At 56.7% G+C, this 26,215-nt stretch overlaps 1 protein-coding gene across 3 annotated transcripts in view; it reads left to right on the top strand.

The window, feature by feature from the left end:
- Pax7 (paired box 7) overlaps positions 1-26,215 on the top strand; it is a 99,420-nt gene that overhangs the window by 62,008 nt on the left and 11,197 nt on the right. The gene's annotated exons all lie outside the window — the stretch shown is intronic.

Here is a 26,215-nt window from a genome sequence, read left to right as displayed (position 1 = left end):
AGGCACACACACAGCCCCTAGCGGTGATGCCACTGCCTGCTGAGCTTGTGAACCCCAGCACTGGGCCTTGCTGGCCTCCCCTGCTCTCCTGCTGGTATCCCAGATGCACAAAACCCTGCATCCAAAGCCTGCATCCAGAATGCTTCCCCACGAGAGACAATCGGCCACTTTCTGGGGCTCAAGGTCCTGACCTCTGCGTCATTAGCGCAAGGGCTAATTGTCCAGGCTGAACTTCCAGAGCTGGGATGGGAGCTAGATGTGATAAGATCCCAGGACCTGCTAGGGAAGGACCTTGCAGAGACCCGAATGGGCCCAGGCCTGGCCTTGTGGGACAAAGCAAGTTTGGAGGACCATTCTTGGAAAGCTGCAGAGGGATCTGGAGATTGCGTGCAGCAGCTTAGTAATGCCCATATGCACTGGCTGGGCCAGGGCTGAGAAGCCAGGCCTGAGTCCCTAACCCCTGGCCTCCCCAGCTCACTCTGTCTCATTGTCCTGCAGCAGGACTTTCATCACAGCAAATAAGGATCTCCTGAGTGGGGTTTGGGATGGAGTTATAGGCAAGGAGAGAGGGAGGAGGAGGAAAACACAACCCAGTCGTGTGAACGGTTACATTACAGGGGGCTTCTCACCTCTAGGTTTAAAGGTGTGGGAGTTACATGTTATTTTCACCCCTGCATGGAAATTCCTGCGTGGGATTCAGGTTCCCTCTGCCCAGTGAGAGACCAAAGCACAAAGCAGGAGGCCCTGGGAGGCTCAGGGCAGAAAGCTGAGGGTATGATGGATTGGGTGAGCCTCAGACTGCCCGGAGTTCCCACCAAAGGTGTGAAGACAGATGGAGGGTCTGACGGGGGCAGAGGGGACCAGGAGGGGAGCAGCTGCTGGGGGGAGGGGCCGTGTACGGGCAGAGGCAAGGGCAGCAGGCAGGCTGTGCGGCTGTGCGTGTGTGTGACCACTGATGCCTCGTGAAGGGAGGCGCAGAGAGGTGTGGGGGGAGTGTGGGGCCCAAGTTCCCAACATTTGAAAGCCCAACTTCGGGTTTGCACCCTTCTCTGTCTAAGCCCGAGGGCATCTCTGGGGCGCATCTCTGAGGTCTTGGGATGGGTGGGACCAGGATGTCCACTGTGTAGGGAGATGCTGTGGGGATGATTGGCCTCCAGTGACCCCAGCGCCCTGCAGGAGGGGTTTCTCTGAAGCTTACCTTATCAAGAGGGAGAATATGGGTCTCCACCTGTTACCCACAATTGCAGGTCCCACCTGTCGCCCCAATAGCTTTGATCCTCGGAACTAGGGGGTGTTTTGTTCTTACAGAAGCTGCTGGGGGATGAAGCTGGGGTTGCAGAGTTCCTGTTCAGACCTGGCACAGGCTGCCTCATTGCATGGGTGGCTGGCTGTGCCTGTGGGTGTCCCTCTTTCCGTGGGTTGATCTGGGTTCCTTGTCTCCAGCTGGCCTAGAACTGGAGCTCAGGGACTCCCTGGAGAGACCACCCAGCAGGACTTCACAGAAAAGCCCTTTGCTCAGTTCAGCTCAGCACCTGTGCCCGCTCGCCCCCCCAGCTGACAGTACATCAGGCAGACAGACAAGGAACAGAGTAACATCAAGTCACGTGGTGTGTTTAATATGACACTGACAAAGACAGAGACACTCTGGAGCCCCCATGGTGTTCAGATTCTGGTCCTGTTATTTCACATATTTTAATCCACCCAAAGGGCAGAGCCAGAATGCAAACCCAGGTCTCCAGAGCCTGTGATCTCAGCCACTCACTTTGTCCTCCTGCCTCTGAGAAATGCCCAGCCCTGCCACTAACTTCCAGCGTGGTGAAGGGAAGAGTTCATGCAACCCATGTTGTGGATGAGAAAACAGAGGCTGAGGAGCCCAGGAGGCGAATGGCACTGCTAAGTCAGATGTGCAGAAGCCTCCTTTGAGGCTTGGTTCCCTCGTAGCCTCCACCCACAAGCCCCCATGTTATAGAACCAAACACTGAGCACTCAGCATGTGATGTCTCTGGCTTCATGCGCTGGGTCCTTCTAAACAAGTGGAGGGAATAGGAGGGTGAAGCAGCAGGATCTCAAGTTTGAGCCCAGCCTGGACAACTCAGTGACTCAGTGAGACCCTGTCTCAAAAATTAAGGGGGAAGGGAAGGTTGTAGCTCAAAGCAAAACCCCAGAGTTTAATCCCCAATATTAGGGGGGGAAAAGAATAGGGAAAAGAACCAGGCCTATCCAAGGTTAGAACTCAAAGACCCAAGCCCACGCTCTCCCCTCTGCTCCAGGTGGAAGGTCAGTTCATTGGAAAATGACTCTTAAGAGACAACTCGGTATAATTTGAGACAGAAGATGCCTTTTATAACATGAGTACTTCACACAATGGCTTGCAGTACATACAGAGACAGAGAGAAAGATACTTGGTGTAAGGGAGAGACTCCAGCCTGTCCCTGGGAGCTTGTAGTCTGGAGGCAGAGGCAAACCTTGCCCTTAGGTGTCCTAGTCCGTGGTGGACACACAGGCATCTCCTGGAGATTTCATGTGATGGGGAGAGAGGTGTCAAAAAGTTCTTTGGAGATACAGGTTTTAGGGTCCTCAGGTCCCAAACAGAGACTGAGGGGCAAAGCTGTGCTACTTTGAGGGTCCTTTGGGCTGGAGGGTCCAGGCAGTGTGCCCTGGGCTGGGGCTTCTGCAGGGGCTGAATCCCGGGGTCAGGGTGGGCTCATCACTGAGCTTCCTCCGCTGCCAGCCTTTCCTAGACCCAGAGAGGACCCAGTTTTCTAAAATGTTCCCCAAGTCACACTGTTGGATTAAGGCTTGGGCTCCAGTCCCTGATCAAGAACTGCTGACACTGTGTCAGTTCTGTGCTGCCGCCATTGTTCCTGTGCCCCTCGTAATGTCCCTCGTTCACTGTCATCTCCTTTGTTCTTCTCTGGAGCTTACTATAAAGGACCCCAGAGAAAGGGTTTATGTATTTACAGTGGCCCCCGCCAGCCAGTGAACAACACTAAATGTGCGGTTAATCACGTGACCACAAGCCCAGCAAACCAGGCCTTCTTCCCTTCTCACTTCTTGATGTTATCCTCTCCCCTCCCTCCCGTATGGCGTGATTGCGGGGACAGTGGCTGGGGCTGCATTTCAGGGAGAGAGCATTGGCTTAGCACGCACGAGGCCTTGGTTCCATCAGCAGTGCCGCCAAAGTATGAAATAATGATGGTGACAGGCACTGAGGAACTGGGCACACAGAGGCAGGATGTGGAAGCAGGGGGTGATCTGGGACTCTCGTTTTATAGGGGAAGAAACTGCACTGTTCAGGGTCATCTGTCCACCTTTCCACCCACCCATCTACCGAATATTTATTGAGCTCTGTGCCGGGCCCCATGCTAGGCTCTGAGAAGTGACAGAGCTAGGCCTCAGAGTCCCACTCCACAGCCCGCCACACTCTTGTGCTGCGCCTGCCCCGAGAGGCTGGTCTGATGTGTTTAGGGACATAGAGGCCCAGTGCCACACTGGAAGTTAGTGGCAGAGTCAGGTCCAGCATCAAAGCCAAACCCCACACTTTCCCTTGCTTCAGAGACCCAGAGGGACAGAGAGGCAGTGCAGGCCGTCCTTGTGCTTCTTTATGAATGGCTGTTCTGGGCACATCTCAAAGCAGATGCCCAGCGCTGCCCTCCTGGCACCATCTGCAATCCCCCGGGAGCCAAGCCAGCAAGGACAGACGCTCTGTCAACAGAACACCTGCTGGTGCCTGCATGCGTATAACCTCTTTGCCTATCTGAATCCGTCGAGCCCCACAGCAAGCCTGTGCTTGGGCAGACAGGCCCAGAGAGGTTAAGTAACTTGCAGAACGCCACAGAGCTGCTGAGTGACGGAGACAGTGTTCCAAGCCATGCGCTGGACCCGTGATGTTACCATGCCCTTGTCCCTCGGCGGAACAGGACCAAGACAGCCGCTTGCTCTAGGGAACTGAGCTGTGCCCCGCACAGGGTGGCACCGGAATCCCCACGCCTCTCCTCGCACTCCCTTTGTTCGCCTGCCCCTTCATTGGCAACATTGCGTTTATAATAAGCATTTAAAATGAGTCTTGCTGGACCAGGGACAAGGAGGGAGGCGGGAGCGAGAGATTTGCAAGCAGGAAGACGGGGAGGGGGATTGTGGGGTGTTAAATAGCCCAGAATTTTTAAAAAACTGATGCAAATCACTGGTAGAAGAGAAAATTATGTGCAATTACGTCCTGATATTGGAAGGTTTTGCCTAGTCCAGGCAACAAGATCTCATTAACAAGCAGAAAATAAGATTGAAATGGTGTGTAAAAGAGCTGAAAAATGAATTTGAATGCTGCGTTTGTCCACAATTACCCCCTCCTTCACACATATTTTATTGCAATTTTTTTATTATTCTTAATCTCTCCATTCCTCAAAGCAGATTGGGGACATCCTGGCATTACCAGGGCATCAGGAGGAGGTGTGGAGGATTTCCTGCCCCCTGAAAGGAGACCCTTCCCTCACACATTTTCCGAGGTTGGGTTTTGGAGGGATCAGAATTCATTTCTCCGGCTTAGCGGGTTGTAGGAACATGGGGTTTTAACCCCCGCCACACGCGGCTCCGTGCCCTGCCCTGCCCTTCGCTTTCCTCCCTTCCAGGGTGACTCTTCCGCACCCGCTTTCTTCTCTTTACCTTCTCAGGGTCTCTTTCTTGCTTTCCCTTTCTTAGGAGCCCTCTCCCTCAGGCTCACAAGTGGGAGGCAGCTTGGGGCAAGGGAAACTGAAGCCTGTTGGCCAACAAGCAACCCTGAACCTGAGCGCTGGACCTGCCACTTACTAAATTGCTGTGTGACCCTGCTTCAGGTCGCTTTACCTCTCTGGGCTTCACTTTCCTCGTCTGAAAATGGGGTGCTCATCCTTATCTCTTGAGGGTGCTGTGAGGACTAAGGGGAAACTTGAGCAAAGTGCCTGGCACATAGTAGGTGCTTAATACATATGCATTCTCCACCTCTCCATCCATGACCTGGCAGCCAGCTCTGCCTTCCACCCATCTCTTCTCCTTCTCTCTTTGCTTTCCCCCTTTCAGCTGGCTAGGAAATGCCTGTGTCGGCTTCCCATCTAGGATAATGCAGGATGCTCTCACTGACCAGTCTGGGAAGACAGGTGCTGGGGCTCAGGCTGCCCCCACCCTCACCCTGCCTGGGAAGGATGAGCCGGAGAGAAGGAGGGCATGATTCAGACAAAGGACGTGAGCTCTGAGTGGTTTTTTTTTTTTCCAGGATTAAGGAAAAGCTAACTGAGTCATCCCAACCCCCACGCCCCCGTTTCTCATCATGACCAAGGGCTGGCAGATGGGGCGGGTGACTGGGCCCCGAGCAGTGATGGCATGGGGTCAGGGTCAGTGTGTGGAAGGGGCCAGGAGTCTGGCTGGACTTTTGTGGACCTGAAGCCGAGTGACATTTTCTGTGTCTGCCCTCCCCCGCCAGTTCTTGCGGTACCCAGTCAGAGCCCAGCTCCCCGAGACCCCACCCCCCGCACCTGCCAGTCCCTTGTCACAGCCTGACCAGGGTGGCACCTGGAGGACCTGGTTACTGTCCACCCTGCCCATCAGGTGTCTCTCAAGCTCCTGCAGCCCTGGCCGAGCCAGCCTGCGGTCGGTCGGGGATGAGCCACAGGCCGCAAGAACTAGCCACTTGGGAAGTGTGAACTGGCGGCCAGCTGTAGCCCAGGGGCACCGGGAACCCCGGCTCTCTCAGGCGCTGGGGAGTGGACTGAGCCAAGCTCCTGTTCTCACAGCCTCCCCGCCTTTGTGCACAGCCAACCCAGCTCGGTGGGAAAAGTTGAGTTATTTCCTCCTCTCGGCCTCTCCCCAAGCACAACCACCTGCTCTTGTCCGTCCGTCCATCAGAGGCCCCGGCTCCAGCCCACGGGGAGAGGCCTGGGCAGAGCCGACTCCTGCAAAAACAAACCCATGTGTCTGTCTCTCCTCTCCCTCCCCTCTTCCTGGGTGGAGGGCAGTAAGGGGCCTCGGGAGGGGAAGAGACTGCCTCGCCTAAATCAGGATAGGGTGGGATTCTGGGCAGCTGGGATAGGGCCTCGCTCTCTGAGTGCACTTTGGAGTTCAGGGTGGAGGGTGGGCCTCGAGGCACTCTGGTGCCCACCACTAGGACATCTGCGGGGTCCCCTCTCCACCCCTGAGAAGGTGCAGGCAGGAGACTCCTCTGCCCCACCACGAACAGGCAGAAAAGGAAATAGCCTGCTTGGGAGACCCAGACCTTGCTAGCAGATCCCCTGCTGCTAGGGCCCAGGTAAGAGCACAGGCGGCACCCTCTGCTCGGCACACAATGACTGATTTTGGTGACACACATAAAACAGTGTCTGCAACATAGCAGGGACTGGCTGGTCAAGCCCTGGGCATCCTGCAGGCCTGACAAGACGCAGCTGTGGTCTGTTCCCAGGGAGACTTTTGGAGTCACTTGAATGTCAGCATACACTGTCCCTTCGTGTTCATCCATTCTCCCTTTCTGACACAGCCCACAGGGAGGCTGCAACAAAGACACACGGCCATCTCTCAGTGACAGGGTGCCTCTGGGGAAGGTGATACTACGTCCCACAAAGAGCCTTAGAAGGTCAGTGGTGGACAATTTATTGTGATTTCTGGTCAGACGGAAGAGCAGAGGAAGGATGGAATAGGGAGGGTACAGTCAGAGAGGGCTGCTTGGAGGAGGAGGCGGGAGAGGAGTTGCTCAAGGGGAAATAAAGGAGGAGGGCCGAGGCTGGTGCAGCTGGGAGAGCAGCATGGACGGGGCAAGTGCTGTAGCAGTCGCCAGCTTGGGCGGGATGCTCATGTGGCCAGGCTTGGGATTCTGCTCCTCTACTGACTTGCTATGATGCTAGGCAAGCTGTGTGAGCTCTCTGAGCCTCAGTTTCCCCATCTGCAAGGTAGGGCATATGCCACTCACTTTGTAGCATGAGTAGAATTAAAGGAGGCTGTTTCTGTGAAACAGCACTCTGCGCCTCGCAGATCGTAAGCGCTCAGTACATAACCGTCCCCCCGCCTCTCTGCTGCTCCCACCTGAACAGAAACCCAGTTTAAGGTCTTGCTTGGTTTTTCTGCCTACATCCTTTTTTCCTCTGGGATGAGGGTTCCATCCAGCCCAGCGGGGGCCAGGCCTGGTCACTCGTTGGAAAATCAGGACATCTAGGTTTCCTCCCAGCCCCAGGCCTCAGTTTCTTCCGTTTGTGGGACAAAAAAGATGAACTAACTGCTAACGAGGAGTCCTCCTGCTCAGAATGGTGACCCTGGGCTCTCAGTACAGGAGCCCCGGCCTCTATTTCCACAGGCAGGCTTGGCCCTCCTAGTCCTGTCCTGCACCTCCCTGCCCTCCTGGGGCCCCCCCGCTTGGGCTGCTGGGCTTCCCAGCAGGCCAGAGGTTTAGCCACGCAGAGCTGCCTGGCTTGGTGGGAAAGAATGCAAATAGCGGATTTGTCCTTCTTTCTGATTAGCACGGGGGCTCAGGACGAGACAGCCCCGCCAGATAGAGGGAAAGAAAATGAGGGAGATTAGCAATTAATACTGTGGGCAGACTTGGAGCTTTGCAGGCCCGTCCCCAGGGTCCCTAGTGGGAGGGAGACTGCCTGCATGGCCAGGAGGCTGGACCCAGGAACCATCGAGGACCCCAGGTAGAGAGGCAGGGATGACTCAAAGGGTCCCCAAACACCGCAGCCTCCTGCCCCCCAGCCACTTTACTTGCAGCTCCTTTGGCCCAGGACACCTTCTCCACTACCCTGTCATCTTCACGAACCCAACCTCACTTATTCGTTAGGTCTTGGCCCTCTTCCTGGAAGCCCACTCCTCGCCCCCTCTTAGCTGAGCTTTTCCTGGGGCATTTATCACGTTTTTATCAGTGTATGAAAAGTACCTGTATTACTAGACAAATACAATTCATATTAACAATGGTCAAATTTTTTGAGCACTTCCCACAGGCCAGATGTGTGCTAAGCCCACTGCATGGATTATCTCATTCAGCCTTTATGATATCCCTTTGCGGGAGGCCCTGGAATTTATTTCCGTCTTATAGATGGAGGTGAGGGGAGAGACGCTGAGCAGTTTAAATGATATGTCTAGGGAAAGTTGCTCACAAGGGGCAGGGCCTGGACTTGAACCCAGCCTCCCTGGCCCCAGAGACAAGGCTCTTACCTAGTGCTGGCCATTGCAGTGGTCTAGTTCCCGCCTGATAGTGAGGTCTTGGGAGGCCCCAAAGGTGACTCTGTAGTCTCAGTGAGTCCCAGTGCCCTCCAGGGGCAGGAGAGCAGAGGGAAGGCTACAAGTGCTGGAGCTCTAGGCCAGGCCTCATCTCCGGCCCTGTCTCTTGCTACCTGGTAACTCCAATTAGATTCGTCCTGCCCCTGCTTCTCCCTCTATGAAATGGAGCTGTAACAGTTCCCGTCTCCCAGAACTAGCATGAGGAGTCCATCAGCATGCGGACATTGGACTTGCAGATGGTTCTAAAGGTCCGCAGAGACCGTCATGGGCCAAAGGTCACCGTGCGGGCACAGACCCCAGACCTGCCTTTGCAGAATTGCTTTTCCCTCTCTTCCACTCACTCTCCTTTCCCATCTTCTCTTGTCTGTTCCTCCCTGCCTCCCTCTCTGGCCTCCTGTCCTGTCCCTGCCTAAGCCCCGGGGCTCTCCCACCTCCTCTCCCCCGCCGTGAACCTTTCTCCAACATCTCCACCGTGGGGACAGGTGCCTGGCCACCCTGGGAGCTCTGCTGTGGTCTGGGGCTGCTGGGCATCACTGGGGACCTTTGGAGGACAAGCCTAAGTGCCACACCTCCCCCTTACTGGCAGCTCTGAGCCACCCCCAGGATGACTAGGAAGCAAGGCCACCTTCTATCCAGCCCAGCTGGGCCGGGGCCAGCAGACTTCCCAGTTCTTTCTCCCACAGCCATCGCAGCCTCCTGTGTGAAATTCACCTCTGATTTCCTGTATGTTACCCGTTTCTTATTTCTGCTTTGCCAGGGCGGCGTCTGCCCTGCTCCTCCTCCTCCTCCTCCTGCTCCCCAGTTCTCCTCCCTGGCCCCATATGGCACCGGACACCCTGGACACCTCTTGCTGTTACATCTGTAGAATCTGTTGACTCTAACCTGCCTGCACCCCTCCCTCACCAGGCGGGACCCTCCCTCTGCCCCTCCCTGGGGCCCTGCCTCCCCAGCTCCCCAGGACAGCGTTTTCTACCCCTGTCTTCTCTCCTCCTCATCTCCCCCCTGCTCATTCCCCTCCACTCCTGTCTTGTTCCCAAGTCTCCCCATAACACCTCTCCTTCCCCCTTGCCCTCTCTCCCTGCGCATCTCCTTTCCAAATTCCTCCTGCCCCTGGGCCCGTTGCTTGCTGGTGGTGGCAGTTTACTTGGCTTCGGCTGGGTTGGGCTGGGCACGGGGTCCCCGGGCCAGGCAGGGTGGGGCGGTGGACAGGGGGCCAGGCAGGGACGAGGGCCGCCCCTCCCCGCTCCGCTGCTGCCGCGCCTTTGATCCATGGCCCGAGGCCGCCTGACAGTGGAAAATGCGGGGAGACAAAACCACTCAGTCAAAGTGATTCCCAGCAACTGTCTCCCCGAGATAAGGACGCACTCCGGCTCTGCGGCCTGCTTAATTCCCACTGCCCAGCCTGGGATTCTGGCGCAGTAGCACCCTGGCCGCCGCGGGGCGGTCCGATGGCAGAGCTGGCCTCTGTTGGGCTGAGGACCCAAGACAGGGTGGGTACCTGGGGACCCAGGACTGAGCAGGAGGACCAGGGACCAGGATGAGGCAGTGACCGGGGTGTAACCTGGGCTGGGCCAGCCAGAGGGCCGGGGGACCTGAGACACGGGGTGTAGGGCATGCCGAACATCCAAGGTAGGGTGCCGGGGCAGGCTGCTAGGTCTCTGTTGCTCCTCTGTGGGGAAAATCAGGGAAATTTCCTCCACCATCCCACCCGTGCCTCCCTTCCAACCCCCTCCACCAAGCTACTTGCCTTCCTGGCCTAGAAATTTTACCCCTTTGTTTAACTGAGCACTCCTCACTGTCTGGCCTCAGCTTCCCTGGTCTCTGGGTCTGGGTGGCCACGCCTCCTTCCACTCCCAGGGCAGCAGTGCTGCCCACGAACTCCAGCTTTCTGGATACATCCCTCTCCTTCTAGTGCAAAGGCCAGGCTATCTGTCAGCCTGTGTTTCCAGCACAAGGCCCTGCACATCACAGGGCTGGCTAAACAGTGGTGGCCATATGCGGACTCTCTGAGCACCTGTTCCATGCCCACTGAGGAGCACAGGTGTGCCAGGCCCGGCTGTGCCTTCCAGAGCCTTCCAGGGAGAGGGTGAGAGTCAGCAAGCAGCCAGCCACGAGCCAGAGGCCTCCAGAGAGGAAGGACACCCTGGCTAAGCCCAGGCTGGGGCCGTATCCCCCAGTCCTCCTCCACCAAGGGAGACACTGACCTCAGGACCTCCTAGAGGTCCAGCTTTGCTCACTGATCACTGACTTGGGCAAGTAGGAGCTCAGTACAGAGGTCAGGGAGGCAACAGATCACATCATACACAGTGAGGCCCAGAGGGAGCCCGAATGATACCACCCCAAAGCTTCGCAGGGCTGTGGGGACAGAGAGCCAGTGTGTATGGAATGACGGCAGAGGACAGTCACGGGGAGGCGGGGTTCGGCTGGGGAATTCTGAAGCACAGGAATGGAAGGGCTGCCATGCGACGCGTTGAGTGCCTAATCCTGAGCTGGAAGTGGTCAAAACAGAATCTGGATCTTACTTCCCAAAAGGGTGAGGTAGGAGGGTGGGTCCTTTACAGGGCAGACAGATTATTAGATCAGCGTCCAAACCCAGGCACTGGCATGATCCAGGATACCTGTTAAACATCTCAGTTCCCAGCCTCCTACCCCAGGAGCCCATGGCAGGAGGTCCGAAGCAGACTGGGAGATCCGGGGTTGGAAAAGACATCACTGGGGCAGCCAGTCTGCGATCTAAGTGCTGGCTTAGCAGGCTCCCACTTTGCCAGCCGTGCCCAGGGCGAGCAGGCTGCTTTAGCCACTCTGTGCCTGGGGACCCTGTGCTCCCCAGCAACAAGAGCATCTGGACCCTCGTTTCTCTAGAAAGTGACTCTGAGGAGGGATGTTTGAAGTGAACTGAGACCCCTGCCCCAGCAGTCTTGGAAATGGTCAGCTCCTCCCCAGGTCTTCCCTGCCCAGAAGGAGTGGGTTTGGTGAGCTGTTCCCAGGGTGAGGTGGATGTGGCAGTCACCTGCAGGGTCTTGAGGGCTGGCTTACAGCATTTCCCCCATCTGTGCCTCTGTTCTCATAGTGTGGACACTCTGCTTTGACACGATGTCCTGGGAAGCCGGGCACTCAGAAGCAGCCGTGCGAGTGAAATAGCTCCGGCCAAGGGGACCTGGGACTTGGTCCCTCCATCCTACTGGGCTGTTGGGGCAGCAGAGAGCGAGGGCCCTGACCTCAGCTCCCCAGGTCCTGAGGACCTTGGCTGGTGTGCTGGCCCACAGCCAAATGAAAAGGACCCTCTCACCAGACCAGGGGGCTCTGATGGGCAGCATCAGAAGATTAAGGTCCCATGAGAGCCCTGGCAAGTGTCTTATCACAAAGGGGACACGTCCAGGCTGAAATTGAGACATGATGCCCAGGGGCAGAAGTTCCTGAGCCTCTCCCCCCAGGGAGCTCCCTTCCCTTCCTGACCACAGACAATGTGTTCCCCCTCCCTGAGCTCTCCAGATCGGTGCCTGAGCCCCCAGGATGCTGAGCCCAACCCCAAACAACTCCATTCGCTGTCTCTAGACCTCGGAGTGAAGCAGCTCTCCCAGGGGAGGGCACGTTCTGCTTTGATGCCCGGAGAAACAGGGTTGCTGCCCATCTCGTTGCCATCCATGACGGTAATGACACACCTTGCTTGTTCCAATACTGGGGGCCCACAGTGTCCTTTCCTTCTCATTAGCTATTTGGTCCCCACTGCACCCTGACCTTTGGAATCACCACACACATTTTGCAGCCTCAGAGGTAAAGGCCAAAGTCCACAGCGAGGGGCAACATTGGAATCCAAACCCCAGGCCTGCGAAAGGATTAGACGCCCTCCTCCACCCTGGGCTGCCAGCACAGGAGGGATGGACGTGACCTTTGCTGCTTGAGGTCTGGTCCACGCTTTAACAAGCACTCCCGGGGATTTGTGGGAGCACTGGGAGAGGTGCCCCCCTGCTGCTCTCCCCTCCTTCCAGCTCTCAGATGCCTCATAAGCTCCCTGCAGTGGCTCCAAAGGCCGCCTGGACAGCAGAGGGCAGAGAAAGGAAGGACCCATCGTCCTCAGAGGCTGGGAGGAAGAGGCAGGAGAGTGACGGAGGTGGGCCGAGGGTCCCTCTCACCCTGCAGTCCTCAATGGTGCTGACTTGCAGCTGCACCAGCCTGAAGACCTAGCAAGTCCTGGCCCTGGTACACTCAGCTCCTGGGCCACTTTGAGGTGTTCCCACTGCAGGTGTGCAGGGGTGATCAGCAGAGGTAAAGGACAATTGGGAGAGAGGCATACAAAGAGACAGAAATAGACACCCAGAGACTGAGAGAGATGGGGACAGGAGGAGAGAACAGAGAGACACAGGGAGAGGGACGCAGACAGAGGCAGAGGCAGCAGCAAAGGAGAGGGAGACACGGGAGGTCAGGCATATAGGGGGCGAGGCACGAAGAGAGGTCAGAGACCAGTGGGACCCAGGCAGGCGGCTGAGGTGGGAGGGGCCCGGAGCAGAGCAGGCAGGTGCAGGGAGGGAGCCGGGGGCTCCGAGGAGAGGGGGGCACAGACAAACCCAAATTACAATTCCAGGCCCACCAGCTCCCAGCTGTGTGGCCTTAGCTTGCCCCATCCACAGAAGCAGCAGGAGCAGAAGATCCCTTTGTCCCCTGACGTGGTAACCTGCCTGAGCCTCTGTCCACACTCCCTGCACCCCCTTCCTCCTCCCACGCCCCAGGTGTCCATCCACGGCAGGGACCTTTGCCCAGGCTGCCGGGGGGCTGAACCGCAGATGCCCTGGCCTCCTGGTGTGGTGGTGGCCGGTCCCCAAGGCGCCAGAGCCCGGGGGTGAGAAGTCCTGCCCTTTTGCCAAGTGTTTCTCTTTAGTTCCAGATGCCACCCTGACAGGTCTCCCCCGTGATTAATGTCCCCAACCTCTAGCCTGGGACCAGCTCCTCCTTCCCAAACCAGAGCTGGCTGGTGGCTGGGCCACGCAGGGCCTGTGCCTTCCAGAATCCCCTCCTGGTCCCTCCCTCCGGTTGGGTCACTCCTGGCCACTTCTGACAGTGGCTGTTTCCCTCAAGCCTCTGTCTTCTCAGCTGTGTGAGGTGCCATCAGCCCTGCCACCATGGTCATGAGGGTGCACCAGCCAAATGCCCAGAGCCCTTTGCGGTAAAGCAAAGAGGCTCCGGGGCACTGGGGAGTCCACACAACCCCGATAACAGCGTGACTCGTGGGCCCGGGCACAGGACAACTTCAGCTCTGTCAGTGACACAGTGGGGGAGGGTACCTAACAGTTGTCAGATCATTTATGGAAACCTGGAGCCTTGGAGAGCTTGACTATCCTGTGCAGAGTGGCAGAGGAGGGGACCCTGCAGAGCTGGAGGTAAAACCAAGATTAGGATCTTGGCTGGCTTGGGGGTCTCCTGTCAGAGTTGGGAGTCAGGCAGGAGTTCCAATGGGTCACGTTGAATCGGAGAATATGATTCCAGTTAGGAGCACCCCTTACCAGCAGTGATCTCAGGCAAGTAACTTGACCCGTCTGTGCCTCAGTTTCCCTATCTACTAAGTGTTAGGGGATCGCAGTGCCTGCTTCTCAGTCTTGCTGCCAGGAGGAAGTCAGCAAATGCACTGAAATACTTCTAGCACTCCCTGGAGTGGATCAGCCTTGGAGAAATATACTGGCTAGGTTTATGAATGGCTACATTTGGAAATAAACCCAGCTCCGGAGTTAAGGAGTGGAGCTGTAATCAGAGCTGGGGGCTCAGGTTGGAGTTGGGGCGTGCAGTGTAGGATGGGGTGGGGCCTTCTCTCTGCATCCTGACCCCACCTTGCGTAGCCTCTTCCCGTATGACCCGAGGCACAGCCTCACCAGCACGGCAGCGCCAGCCAGCGAGCTCCTAACTCCTCCTCCATCTCTCCCTGGCCCAGAGCCGAGACAACATCTCTCCCCGGCAGTCCCCAGCCCCTTGTTCGTTGGCTGCGTCGGTGCCGTGGGCACGTTTTTTGCTAATTTTGTAGCTGCCTTTATCAAACAAGGATTCACAGGCACTTTATCCTTGATAAGTGGATTAGTCAGTGAGCTAAACAAGAAGGTGTGGGACGCGGGGGCTGCTCCAGAGAAGATATTTGTTTTGTGAAGAATGGAGCCTGTGTTCGCTGCCCCGTGTCGGGGGAGGCAGGTGGGCTATCGTGGAAATAGCTGGAAGCACCATTTCCACCTTTTTCCAGGACCGGGGGAGCCCTAAGTCTTTAGGACTTTCTGCACTGCAGGCAGGGGATGACAGGGAGGATGGATCCTAGGAGGGGAGCCCTGGGTCCTCCCGGTGAGAGGAGGGAAACCGGGATTAAATCCAGGGACGTGGACACCCCGGGGCCTCCCCGCCTTGCCTTTCCTTCCAGCCTTCACTTCTTTTCCTTTCCTTTTCTCCCCCCGCTCACCCTCCTCCACAGGCCTCTTGCTAAGTGATGGGAATCCCAACATGGAGGAGATGTGGTCTCTGCTCTTGCATACCTCATAGTCCAGTGGAATGAAACCACAGCAGTGAATTAACAGGCCCCGCCTAATGTAGCAAGAAGTGTATCTGGTTGGAGACTCTGAAGCATTCCCGGGTGCTCCCTTAGCCTTGGTGATCTCTGAGGAATGGCCGTTAGGATTTCTCCAGCTTCTCTTCATCACCGCTGAAAAGTAGTTGTGTGTTCCCCTTGAGGCCCCGGGGTAGGATGTAACACTATGATTCAGTTATGATCTTTAAAATGCATGTGAATTTTGCACTCCTTGCCGGCATTTAGAGCCGTATATGTTGGATAACAATAATGTAACACATTGGCATTATGTCGAGGTGACGCTTTTCCCAGGAAGTTCTGCCATGTTTAGCTTATAACTTTGCATGGCACATGGTGGCCAACCAGATGTTGGGACTGAGGGAGGTGGTGAAGATGACTGAGACATCTCTGGAGTCTGGGTGATCCAGATGGTCATAGACGGAAGGATTAGGGGTAGCACTTGGGTGGTCAAGACTAGGAGGCAGCCATAAGGGTGCCCAGGATGGAGACAAGGGCAGAAGAGTTTTCAGAGGCATTTCTCCGCAGAGATCCAGAAACAGAACTAGAGGCACAGGGAGAAAGGAGCGGAGGATGAGGGGATGTTTGGTCCAGATGTTCCCCGCCATCTAGTTGAAAATATGAGCTGGTAGGACCCCAATGTTTCCGTTATCCCTTCCATTTTTAACACGAGTGGCCAGGATCTTGAGGTCCCTGCCCTGTGCTGCAGCAGGAATCTGGTGGAGGGGGTGACGGGAGCAGAGCCTCTAAAAGGGAAAGAAAAGAAGGGAGCAGAGCAGTGCAGGTCCTCAGCTGGCCCTTAGCTGCGCCTGTCCTCCCTGAGCTGCCTCCAGCTGAGTGTGATTTTGCTATTTATTTACATGTAATTATTGCTATGAGGTGCAGATATTAACGCTGTCAAGAGCAATTTGCTCTGACATTTTTCACTCGCTCAGTGCCCCCGCCACTCTCGATGGGGCCCAAGGCTCTCCCGGCTCAGCCGCTGTGCACTCCGTGGCTCGGCCAGGAACCACCCAGCCGGCAAGGAGTGGCGTCAGCAAGCTCACCCGGCTCCTCTGCAAACTCATTAAGCTTTGAAATTGAATTTGGTCCGGGAGAGCGCTGGCTGGGCCCCGCTCCACCGGCCGAGGCTAGCTCAAGGCCTCCTTGATCTGCCTGCCGCACAGAAAGCAGGGCAAGAGCTATCTGGGGCTCAGGTCAGGGCCAGAGGCCGCAGAGGGTAGTGGAGGCAGCAGGTGGAGACAGGCAGGTGATCGTCAGAGAGTGATGCTAGGCACAGCCTCCAGATAGAGTGGACAAGGTGGGCCTGGCCGCACAAACTCTCTCTGCACCCTTGCCAGCCACTCCACAAGGACACCAGGCGGCCCTAACTTCAGGAGACATTATTGCATCGGACCCCTGTACCCACTTAACTAAAAAACTTTGTTAGGGAGCTGGCCTGGCACAGTAGTCACCCTGCAGACAATGGTACCACAGGGGAAGGAAAAGGAGCTGAGTTGGCCCTGCTGTGAGTCCCTTAAGTAAATGCTAGAAGGGGAATGTGCACCTCCTGAGTTCAAATCCCAGCCCCACCACTTATGAGTTGTGCTGATTTGAGCAAACTACCGAACTTCCCAAAGCTTCAGTTTCCTCCTGAGCTTTAAGATGGAGCAATGGCTTTCCCCAAGATGACCGGATGCTGGCCCTCTCTTGACCTTATCGGAAAGTGTCAGCAGGACCCTCCACACGGCCACGTGGCACATGGCCATCACAAAGCACCGGTGAACAGGGCTTCCAGCAACATTAAAATGTGCTTCTTTGACCCAGTGCCCATCTGGCGTCATGGGGACAGGGGCTGGCAGTGCTGCCTGCACACAGTAGGTGCTTAGTAAGTGGGGGCTTAGTAAGTGCTCACACGTCTGTGTGAGCCTCTCCATTCCAGGGACCGTTTTTTTTTTGGAAGTGGAAGCAGAGGCTGGCTCATTCATCCATTCCCTGGAAGGAACTGGCCGCCAGAGTGCCAGCAGGCCTGAGCCATCATGGCCACAAGCCCCTAACACACTGTGATATGTGCCAGCTTGTCTGCCCAGGTACAAACGAGGCCTTCCTGCCACCATTCAGTCCCTGCCATGCCCAATCTGCATCCTCGTCTCCCACGATCGTGGAGCAGGGACCCCCACACACACACCGGGGATGGAGGGGCTGAGAGCCCAGGCCTCCCTCCCTCCTTCAGAGCCAAGGAGGGCCCTTCCCTCCCCCATCTCTCCCCCTCCCCCTTCCCAGCCCCTCCCCCTCCTCCCCTCAGCTCGGCCAATTAGGCCCCTGACACCTGGAGCCGCTGACAAACTGTTTCTGTCACTTGCTCTCTGTCTTTCATTAGGGCTTCTGGAGGAAGGGGGGGCAGGAGGAGAGGGGAGGGAGATGGGATCTTTCATGCTTAGTAAGGCCAGATACATTAATTACAAAACGGCCATTTGCCGCGTGAAAGTGTGCTAATTAAATTTATGCAATCATTATCTTTAAATAGTCATATCTTTCCCGGCGATCGGCCCCTTCCTTCCCCAGCCCCGCCGCCGCTCTGAGCCGTCGCTCTAATCCCCCGGCCGCCATTTATCATGCCATCGGAGATGGCCCCTGAGTCCCACCGTGCTCCACCAGCTCCGGCACCCTGGGGGCCTGGAGCTCTGGGTCCCATCCTGGCACCAACACCTTCCAACTCTGCAAGCCTGAAGATCTGGCCCCTGGGGAGGTGGGGAGGCAGCCAGAATCTCCACCTAGTGTTTCCAGAGAGGCCTAGATGTTTGCAGATATTTGGAGAATGACAACTTATCAACCAAACATTGGGAATTTGTACGGCGTGTGTCTGAGAGAGGGAGAGAGAGAGAGAGGGAGGATATGAATACCTTTGACTTCTTGGACAAGTGGGAAGCCCTTCTATCCACCACGCCCACCACCTCCAGCTCCAGTTTTTTTGTTTTGTTTTGTTTTGTTTTGTTTTTCTCCGGTACCGGGAACTGAACTCACGACCTTGCGCTTGCGAGGCAGGCGCTTTGCCACTGAGCTAAATCCCCAGCCCCTAGCTCCAGTGTTTAGCTGAAAGCCCCCAAGGACTCCCTGGATGACAGGGGACTCTGAAATCCTTCCAGATGGAGGGGGCTTTTCAGCATATCCCAACTCACAGATTGCTAAGCTATACTCCAGCCCTTTTTAAAAATTTTTATTTTGAGACAGATGCTTGCTCATTGCCCAGGCTGGGCTCAAATTTGTCCTTTGCCTGCCTCAGCCTCCTGAGAAGTTAGAATTATAGCATGCACCACCACAGCTGGCTTAGATATTTTCCTTTTTTTTTTTTTTTTTTTTTTGGTTTTTTTCCAGTACCGGAAATTGAACTCACGACCTTGCACTTGCCAGGCAGGCGCTGTGCCGCTGAGCTAAATCCCCAGCCCCTTAGATATTTTCTTTTCATTCAACTGATTCTATACCAAGCCTTGTACAGGGGATAAGAAGATAAACTGCATCCCTCCTTCATGCTCACTCAGCCCGTGTTTGCTGGCCACCTACTACGCGCTAGGCACTAGGAATAAGGTACCAAGTCTGCCCCGCAGCAGCTCCTGTCCAAAGCCAGGGGTGTTATGGCCACAGGGAAACGTGGGGGTGTTGTGTACGTAGATATTTGTGTGTGAATGTATTTATGTGCACAAGGGTGCAACAACACTTGAGGTGGGGGCAGGGTTCACCCGGCCCAGTCAGGGGGCTCAGAGCTGCCTCTGGGTGAGGTCACAGCTGAACCCTACCCTGAAGCTCTCTCCGAAGCCTTACCTGGCGCCCTTCTGCTGTGACGTCCACAAGCAGTGCCTTGCGCCCCGACCCCTGCTTTGCTCTTCACTCCAGCAGAGCTACCTCCTGCGACTTTCTGAGTCCTGGAGTTTGAGCTGCACAAAGTAAAGAGGCAGGAGAGGCCCCAGTGGGGCTGGGGTGGGGCGCCCCCACCTGGCCAGAGATGGCAGGCCAGCAATGTCATGTTTATGAAGGGCTCCGCGAACAGCTGAGGACCTGGCCTCAGCCTGGCCTCTAGGTGAAAGGGTCTCCTAAGGGCAAACAGGACGTTTGCCCTCACACACACTCACGTACATGCAGTCCTTACACACACACACGTGCACACAGATACCAACAGTACTCATGTATGTACACCCAGTAGTCCCATGTGCCTGTATAAATGCACACATCCCAGTCTGGCACACAGTATTCATGCATGCACACATACACATGCATGCGTACACTCATGCACATGCATCGCATGTATCGTGTATCACAGCTCTCATGCATGTTATTCCATGCTTGCACACATGCACACACACTGAGTTCATAAGCCATTTCAAAGAGGTGCAGGGCGAGAGCATTAGGCCAGAAGTCAAGGTCAAAGGTTCTTACCCCCATCCTGCCATGGATTCCTTGGGTGACTCCAGGCAAGCCTGAGCCTCAGTTTTCTCATCTGCAAAGTGGAGTAACAGTGTTTCATAGAACAGTTCCAAGGCTTGAAGGGAAGTGCTTTATAAACTATAATGGGCCGCTGGGCACAGTGGTGCGTGCCTGTAATCCCAGACCTCAGGAGGCTGAGGTAGGAGGATCACTGGGAGTTTGAGGCCAGCCTGGGCTACGTAGAAAGTTCAAGACCCGCCTGAACTGCGTAGTGAGACCCTCCATGTCTCAAAACCCTAAAATAAACAAACACACTGTAAGGTGCTATATTCCTGCAGAAGAGTGGCAGCAGCCAGGCTTAGGAAAGCCTTCGAGGAGGTCTGGAGGCTGGCGGATGAGAGGCGAGTGCAGCATGGCGGGGCTATGCAGATACCAGGTGGGGCGATGGAGGAGGTGGGGGTGGGGGCCCTAAGCAGAGATGGCCAGCGGCAGGGGGCGGGGAGCAGAGGACCTGCAGGAAATCTTGTTTGGAAGCTCCAAGTCAGCACCCGAAGCCCATTACTGCTGTCCACAGGGGGCAGGGGGAGGAGAGGGGCCAGATCCTCTTAGCAGTGCAGAGTAGAGAGGGAGGAGGGGTGCGCGCGGTGGTGGCCGGCTGCCTGGGTTGGTGATTTCTTGCTCACACTAATCCCAGCATAGAGCTGGGACAGGCAGGGGGCTGGTGGGGCATGTGTGCATGTGTGTGCATGCGTGCGCTTGCATGTAGGTGAAAGATGTGCATCTGGGTATTCATCAGGGGCGGCAGAAGGTGAATAGAGCCACGTAGGTTTGCTTTATCGAGCCGCTGAGCACGATTGTGAGGCTGCTGTGGGTGTGCCTCTGCCTGCCTCTGTGGGTATGTGGATGGTTGTGGCCGGGCAGTGTGTATGCCTGCAGCTTCTTGTATCATTCTTGGTGCTTCCTGTGAATGTGTGTGTTTTGTGTGAACCCCACGTCTTTGCCAGTACGGGTATGGATGTGTCATGGGATTACGTATGTGTAGCGGTTGCAGCGATGCTTTGGGAGCCTCGGTCTCATACGTGGCTGCCCTTGATTCACCAGGCTGGCTGGACGGGCAGGCTCTGTGGTGCAGCCCCGTCCCTCCTCCCCGCCCTCAGCCCGCCAGGACACACTCTGGCCCCAGACACTTAGGAACTAGACTCATTTGAGAGCTGGGCTGTCCTGGATCACCTCTGCCCCCAGCCCGGGATCACACACCGCACAGTGTGAGGACACCTCTTGGTCCATGGAGATGTTTTCATGCAGCTCAGACAAACACTGGGTTCTGTTCCCAGCAAGCTGCTCCCTGACAACGGGAGCGGGCTGCGCCCGAGATGACCCCCCCCCACTGCTTCTGGAAATCAGGGGGTGAATCAGCAAATGGTGAGCCAGGGCTGAGCTGAATCCAAGGCTCGGAGAGAAAAACTCTCGGGTGCCCAGTCTACAGGTCCTGCAGAGCTGAACACAGGACTGGGGACAGGAGGGAGCGGCTGTGAACTCCCTCTGGCTGTGAGGTTTAGGCAAATCAGAGTCCTCTTTGGGCCCCTGTGCCTGGCATGTATTTAGGTGTATATACATGTAAGTGTGTGTGTGTGTGTGTGTGTGTGTGTGTGTGTAATTGTATTTGAGGAGTTTACCCAAAGCAACTTTACAGATATACTGTCCCACTGTTAATTGGGGTTTTGGCAATCTGGACGGGGGGTGTGTTGGGCATCCCTCACCCTGCAGCCAACGTGTGTCCTTACAGCATAGGGCTGAGGAGTGCAGACCCCAGGCCTCACGAGGCTGAGGCAGGGAGGCTTCGTGCGTTTGCCATCACGCTGTGCCCGTGGGCGCCATCTGCACATGCAGGCCAGAGGGGCGGGGTCTTGTGGAAGTGCCATACACCCGCTGTCTTTCTGGGTTCTACCCCAACTTTGGAAGGGACAAGACCTTTCCAAGGACAAGCAATGCTTCTCTCAGACGGCGCCCACTGGAGGCCAGCTCCTGGGGGAAAAGAGATGGAAAAGGACCCGTCCCTGATCAGGAGGGTGTCCTCGAGTCTGCTGTCCTGTGGCCATTCGCATCTCAGGATAGATGTGGCTACACCTGTCATCTGCCTCTCCCCGTCTCTTCAGCGGTGAGCCAGGTGGGAGAGGCATCGGGGGAGGACAGCTGGGGGGTGCAGCCCTGTCTTAAACATTCTGCACTCACTTGATTGTTCGGCCCTTACGGTGATCCTATAGGTAGCTACAACTCCCACTGAACAGATGAGAAGACTGAGGCCCAGAAGGCTAGAGAAACTGCCAGGGTCAACTCAGCAGCCACAGGGCACTAATGCTGGAAAAGATATTCAACCCCAGGCTGCAGGAAGCCCCCAGACCCAGCATGGACTGGCTGGGGTCCACAGTGAGACTGCCATCTCTCTTGGGGACTTTGGTTGGACTCCCCACCCCGTGGTGCGGAAGTAGGGCTCCCTGTTCTGATTCTGGCCCACCCACCCCCAGCTCCCACCACCCTGACCTTGCCAGTCCCAGACCCCTGCGCCTCCCTCTCCCCTGCACCCACCATGGCCCCCACTCACCCACCGGACCCTGCCGTGGAGCCCGGATGATGGGATGGCCCCTCTAATTGCAGCCGCGCTCCCCAAGCCGCGTTTGGTTATCACAGAGGGTGCAGACCTTGCAGCTCAGCCTCCTCCATCCCAGGCCCTCGGGGCCAGCTCAGGAACGGAGGGAATTAATTACATTTTCCCATCCCCTTCTTTTAAAGTAGGGGAGCGCGCCGGCGCGTCCCGGGGGAGGGGGTGGGTGAGCAGAGGCTGTGGAAGGGGGGCCCCCACCCCCAAAACCAGCAAGCCTCTCCCCAGGGGCGGAAGGGAGGGTGAGGCTGGCCCCTTATTGATTTAGTCTGGTCCAGGCTGGGACTGATTTGGAGCAGAGGGGGAGGAAAGGGGGGCAGTGCAGGGTGGGGACGGGTGGGGGGGAGGAAGGGACGGCTGTCACTCAGTCTGATGGACAGCCCTGAGATTTGCCTTCAGATAAAACCTTACAGATGTGGAGGTCGGTATTGATTTTGAGTTAGTAACGGTAACGTACCAAGAAGTAATACATTAGTGAAAGCAAGGTCACCAGGAAAACGTAAAACCCACCCGGGGAGCGGCCTCGGCATTCTTGAGGGGGGTGGGTCACCACATCAGGCGGGGGCTTCCTCAAGTTCAAAAGTTTGCAGGCCCCAGACCTTGGCTGGGTCTCGCACTGTGGGCAGTGCTTCCTGCTTCTGTGGGCAAAGTGGGAGGCCGGGAGGGGGTCACGCGGACCTCTGGGGTGCCTGCCCCTGCCTCCTGGAGGGGCTTTGGAGGGAGGTGCAGCAGGGGACCTGGGAGACCTGGTGCAGATCCCAGCTCTGCCACTCCCGGGCTGTGACCTCGGATGAGCTGCTTTAATTTCCCTGTGCCTCAGTTTCCCCATCTGCAGAATGGGGGTAAGAATAACTCATTTGCTTGAGGAACCACTGAGGTAACCAGGTAAGACCCAGGGCCCGTGGTCCCGTCCCAGCAGGGTGTCCCCTCCTGCCTCTCTTCATCCGGGTACCATCGCATCTGCTTGGGAGCTGTTCTTCCAGAAACGGGGTGGGATGAAGCGGAAGCCCTTTGATCTGCGGGCCTGCAGGGACTCTGGGAGAGACTGGGCCAACACTGGCAGGCCCCATTCACACCTACCCCAGATGTGGATTTGATTTGATGTTCCAGGGTAAATCTCATTGAGCAAATCCCATTACAGGAAAAGCTCCCTGGGCCCAAGCTTTTCCTGAGCTGTCTGCTAACTGCCAGGATCCAAGGCCTCTGAACCACAGGGCACCATACAAGCTCTTTCCAACAAAGGACTGCAGGAGGCCTGGCAGCTCCCAGAATTTCTCTTCTCAGCACTGACCTTGCTATTTCTCAAAGCTGCTCGGTGTTTTCCTGCCCCAGGGCCTTTGCACGTGCAGATTTCTCTGCCTGGCAAGCTTTTCTACCGTAGCTTCCCTTGGCGGGTTCTGTTTGGACTTGCTGGGTTTCACTTCTTTGGGGAAGTCTCACCTGACCCCACCTACCCACCATGCCCTTTTATTTTCCCTCTATATTATTTATGAGAACTGGAAGTTATGCTGTTTATCTGTGCACTTGTTTGTCGTCGGCTTCCTCCTTTAGGCTGGCAGCTCCTGGAATTGGAATCCTCACTGCTGGCTGTGTCCCTAAGTTTAGTGTCTGGCACATAATAAGTGCTCAGTGAACATTTGTTAAAGGAATTTAGCAGAGCTGTTCTGAGCTCACTGTATACCGTGGGCATAATGCAGGCAGTGGGGCTGCAGAGATAGACTCTAAGCATCTTTCCCTCAGAGACTTTGCAGTCCAGCCTATGTAGAGCCTGGCACGTATAGTACCACTCTGCAAAATGTTTGTTGAATGAATAACTGAATGAATGAAAATCCTCTCTAAGAGATGACGTATTGTTTGGTACTGTTGGAGCATGAAGTGCAGCACAGGACACAATGGGAGGCGTTGGGATGGGCAGGTAAAGAACAGATCACAAGAAGCCCTTGCTAAGTGGTACTAAGGAGCCATTGATAATTCTTGACTGATGTGGTCAGACTTGTTTTCAGTTTTCTGTGGGTCCCAGCTGCATGAGCACTGGGTCTGTGCAGAGCGCTCAGCCCATCCTGAAGCACCCTTACGCCCTCCCTGCACCCCTCTGAGCTGGGCATTTTGGTGATGTGCCTGGTCAAACCGAGTCTCCGCGGAGTGGCAGCCCCTCCCTGTGTGTCTGAGGGCCCAGGCCTCCCTTGTGGGCACAGCGTGTGTTTGTGGGGTGGGAGGTGGGATGGGTCCTGATCCCTTCGTCCAGGTAGAAAGCAGGGTCCAGCCTGGGAGCCCAGCACACCACCCAGGGAGGGAGAATGCATTCCTCAGTTTACCCTGAGATTCTCTCCTCCCCTTGCGGCCCCACAGCCAATCGCTGAGGCCGAGCAGAGCCCATCTTGAGGGCCGGGAGCCAGTGTCACCGCCCGGTGCATCTGACACCCCACACACGGGCTACCCCAACACCCCGCTGTCAACCCTGCAGTGACAGAGACCTCTGGGGTACAGAGCAAGCTGAGGAACGCGCTGCTCCCTAAAATAGTGACCCTCCCCAACGGACTGGCTTCTGTCCGTTTTTGTCTTGTGTTGTCTACCATCTTGGAGCAGGGGGATGGGCACCATCCCATCCCCCCCGACCCTCTCCCTCCCCTGCTACAGTGGGGCCCCAGGCAGCCGCTTTGCAGCCTCCACAGGGTCTGGAGGAGGAAGGGACAGAGGACGGTGACCCAGCAAAGGGGCAGTGCTGGGAGCAGGGGAATAACTGGGCCAGCCAGGCCCCTAAGTGAGCTGCCGGTCCCGGGGGTGCGACCCTGCGAAGGGTTCAGTGGCATTGGCCGTGCTGCGGTGGGTGAACCCAGCTCACATACCTGCTGTGAGGACTGGACCTCAGTGTTTCCATCTGAGAGATGGGCCTCCTGGAGTAAAGCCTAAGCTGCTGAGCCAGGCTCTGGCACCACCCGCTCCACGCAGGCTGCACCCATCCTCCAGCCACCCCCTGAGTCAGGGCCCACCCTCGTCCCCGCCCCCCTGCACTAGGCACCGCCGCGGAAGCCGAGGGGCACCCTTCACTGTCACACAGCTATAGCTCCTGTCTCTGCCCGCCTCGGTGGCCAGGCCTGGGTGCCCTCAGCGGGGCACACCCACGCAGGAGAGTGGATGGCTTCAGAGGGACCCGGTTGGCACCCTCCCGGATGCCCGCAGGCTGTGCTCTCAGGGAGGAGGGTGAGGGCGTCAGGGCTGGCACCACCAGGAGGTCCCCGGGGCCCCAGGCCCTGTACGTCAGGTCTGCACGGACCTGCCGCTCCCCAGCCTTGCGGGTCTTCCCCGGGTTTGATGGGGACCCCAGCCCGCTCACTCCCCCGGGACCGCTGCCCACCCTGCCCCTCGTTACCGTGTCTTGACGGCCTCCGCTGCCTCCTCCCACAAGGCCTGGACCTTTCCCCGCTCCATCGTGCGTTCTTCTCACTCCTTCCCTGAAGCCCCCCAGGACTCAGCTTGAAGCTTGGGGCCGGAGTTACCACTAATGCCTGTTTGTTGAATGAATAAGTGAATACCGCACTACCCTGACACCAGGTTCTCTAGTTTCTGGAGTCAGGCCTCGCATGTCGGTCAGAGTGCCACCGCTGATGATGAGACAAGCCAGGCCGCACAGGGAGGGGGTGATGGTCACAGACATCGGGAGCTGGCGGGACCAAAGCAAGCCTGGGAAGCTCTCTAAAAGCCTTGGCCGTGTTCTTTGGCGTGGAAGGGGCAGAACCTCAAAGCCCAGAGAAGTTGAGAGCGGAGCAAGGCTACCCCAGGAAAGCGGGTGGAGCCAGGCAGACAGAGCCCTGCTCTCCTGTCTGTGTTGGAAGGTGGGCTCTTCCTGGTCTGATGGGGGAAATACAGCTCCCTAACCTAGGGGAGCTCCCTAACCTAGGGGAGCTCCCTGCCTGAGGGGAGAGACACTGTGTCTAGTTAGCTCACCCAAGCACACCTGCATGCATGCATTCATGCACGCACTCATTCACTCAGCAGCCGGGCTTCCTTAACTGTTCATTCATGCCCAAATGCGTTCATGCATGCATTTACCCATTCATTCGACAGCAGGCACAGGGTGCCTCTTAACAAACTAGTTCATTCATGCACACGTGCGTGCATTCATTCATTCATGCATTTGCTCATTCATTCAGCAGCTGGGCCTTCAGGGCACAGAGAGGTGCACAGGCCTTGCCCTCCCCCCTAGAGCTCTCAGTGGAGGGGGGCCCCACAGTCAGGACTTGGGCAGGACAAACACTGAAGACCAGTAACCACTGCACACACGGGGCCTCACAAACCGGGTAAACTGAGGACCTGGATGTTGCAGGGACCTCAGGGGAGCCAGCCCAGCAAAAGGCTGCCTGGTCCTTGATCGT

Source organism: Chinchilla lanigera, unplaced genomic scaffold (assembly GCF_000276665.1).
Source record: "Chinchilla lanigera isolate Chin_1 unplaced genomic scaffold, ChiLan1.0 scaffold00126, whole genome shotgun sequence".
NCBI classification, from domain to species: Eukaryota; Metazoa; Chordata; class Mammalia; order Rodentia; family Chinchillidae; genus Chinchilla; species Chinchilla lanigera.
Note: the sequence above shows the minus strand (reverse complement) of the source record. Positions and strands in the feature narration are given on the sequence as shown.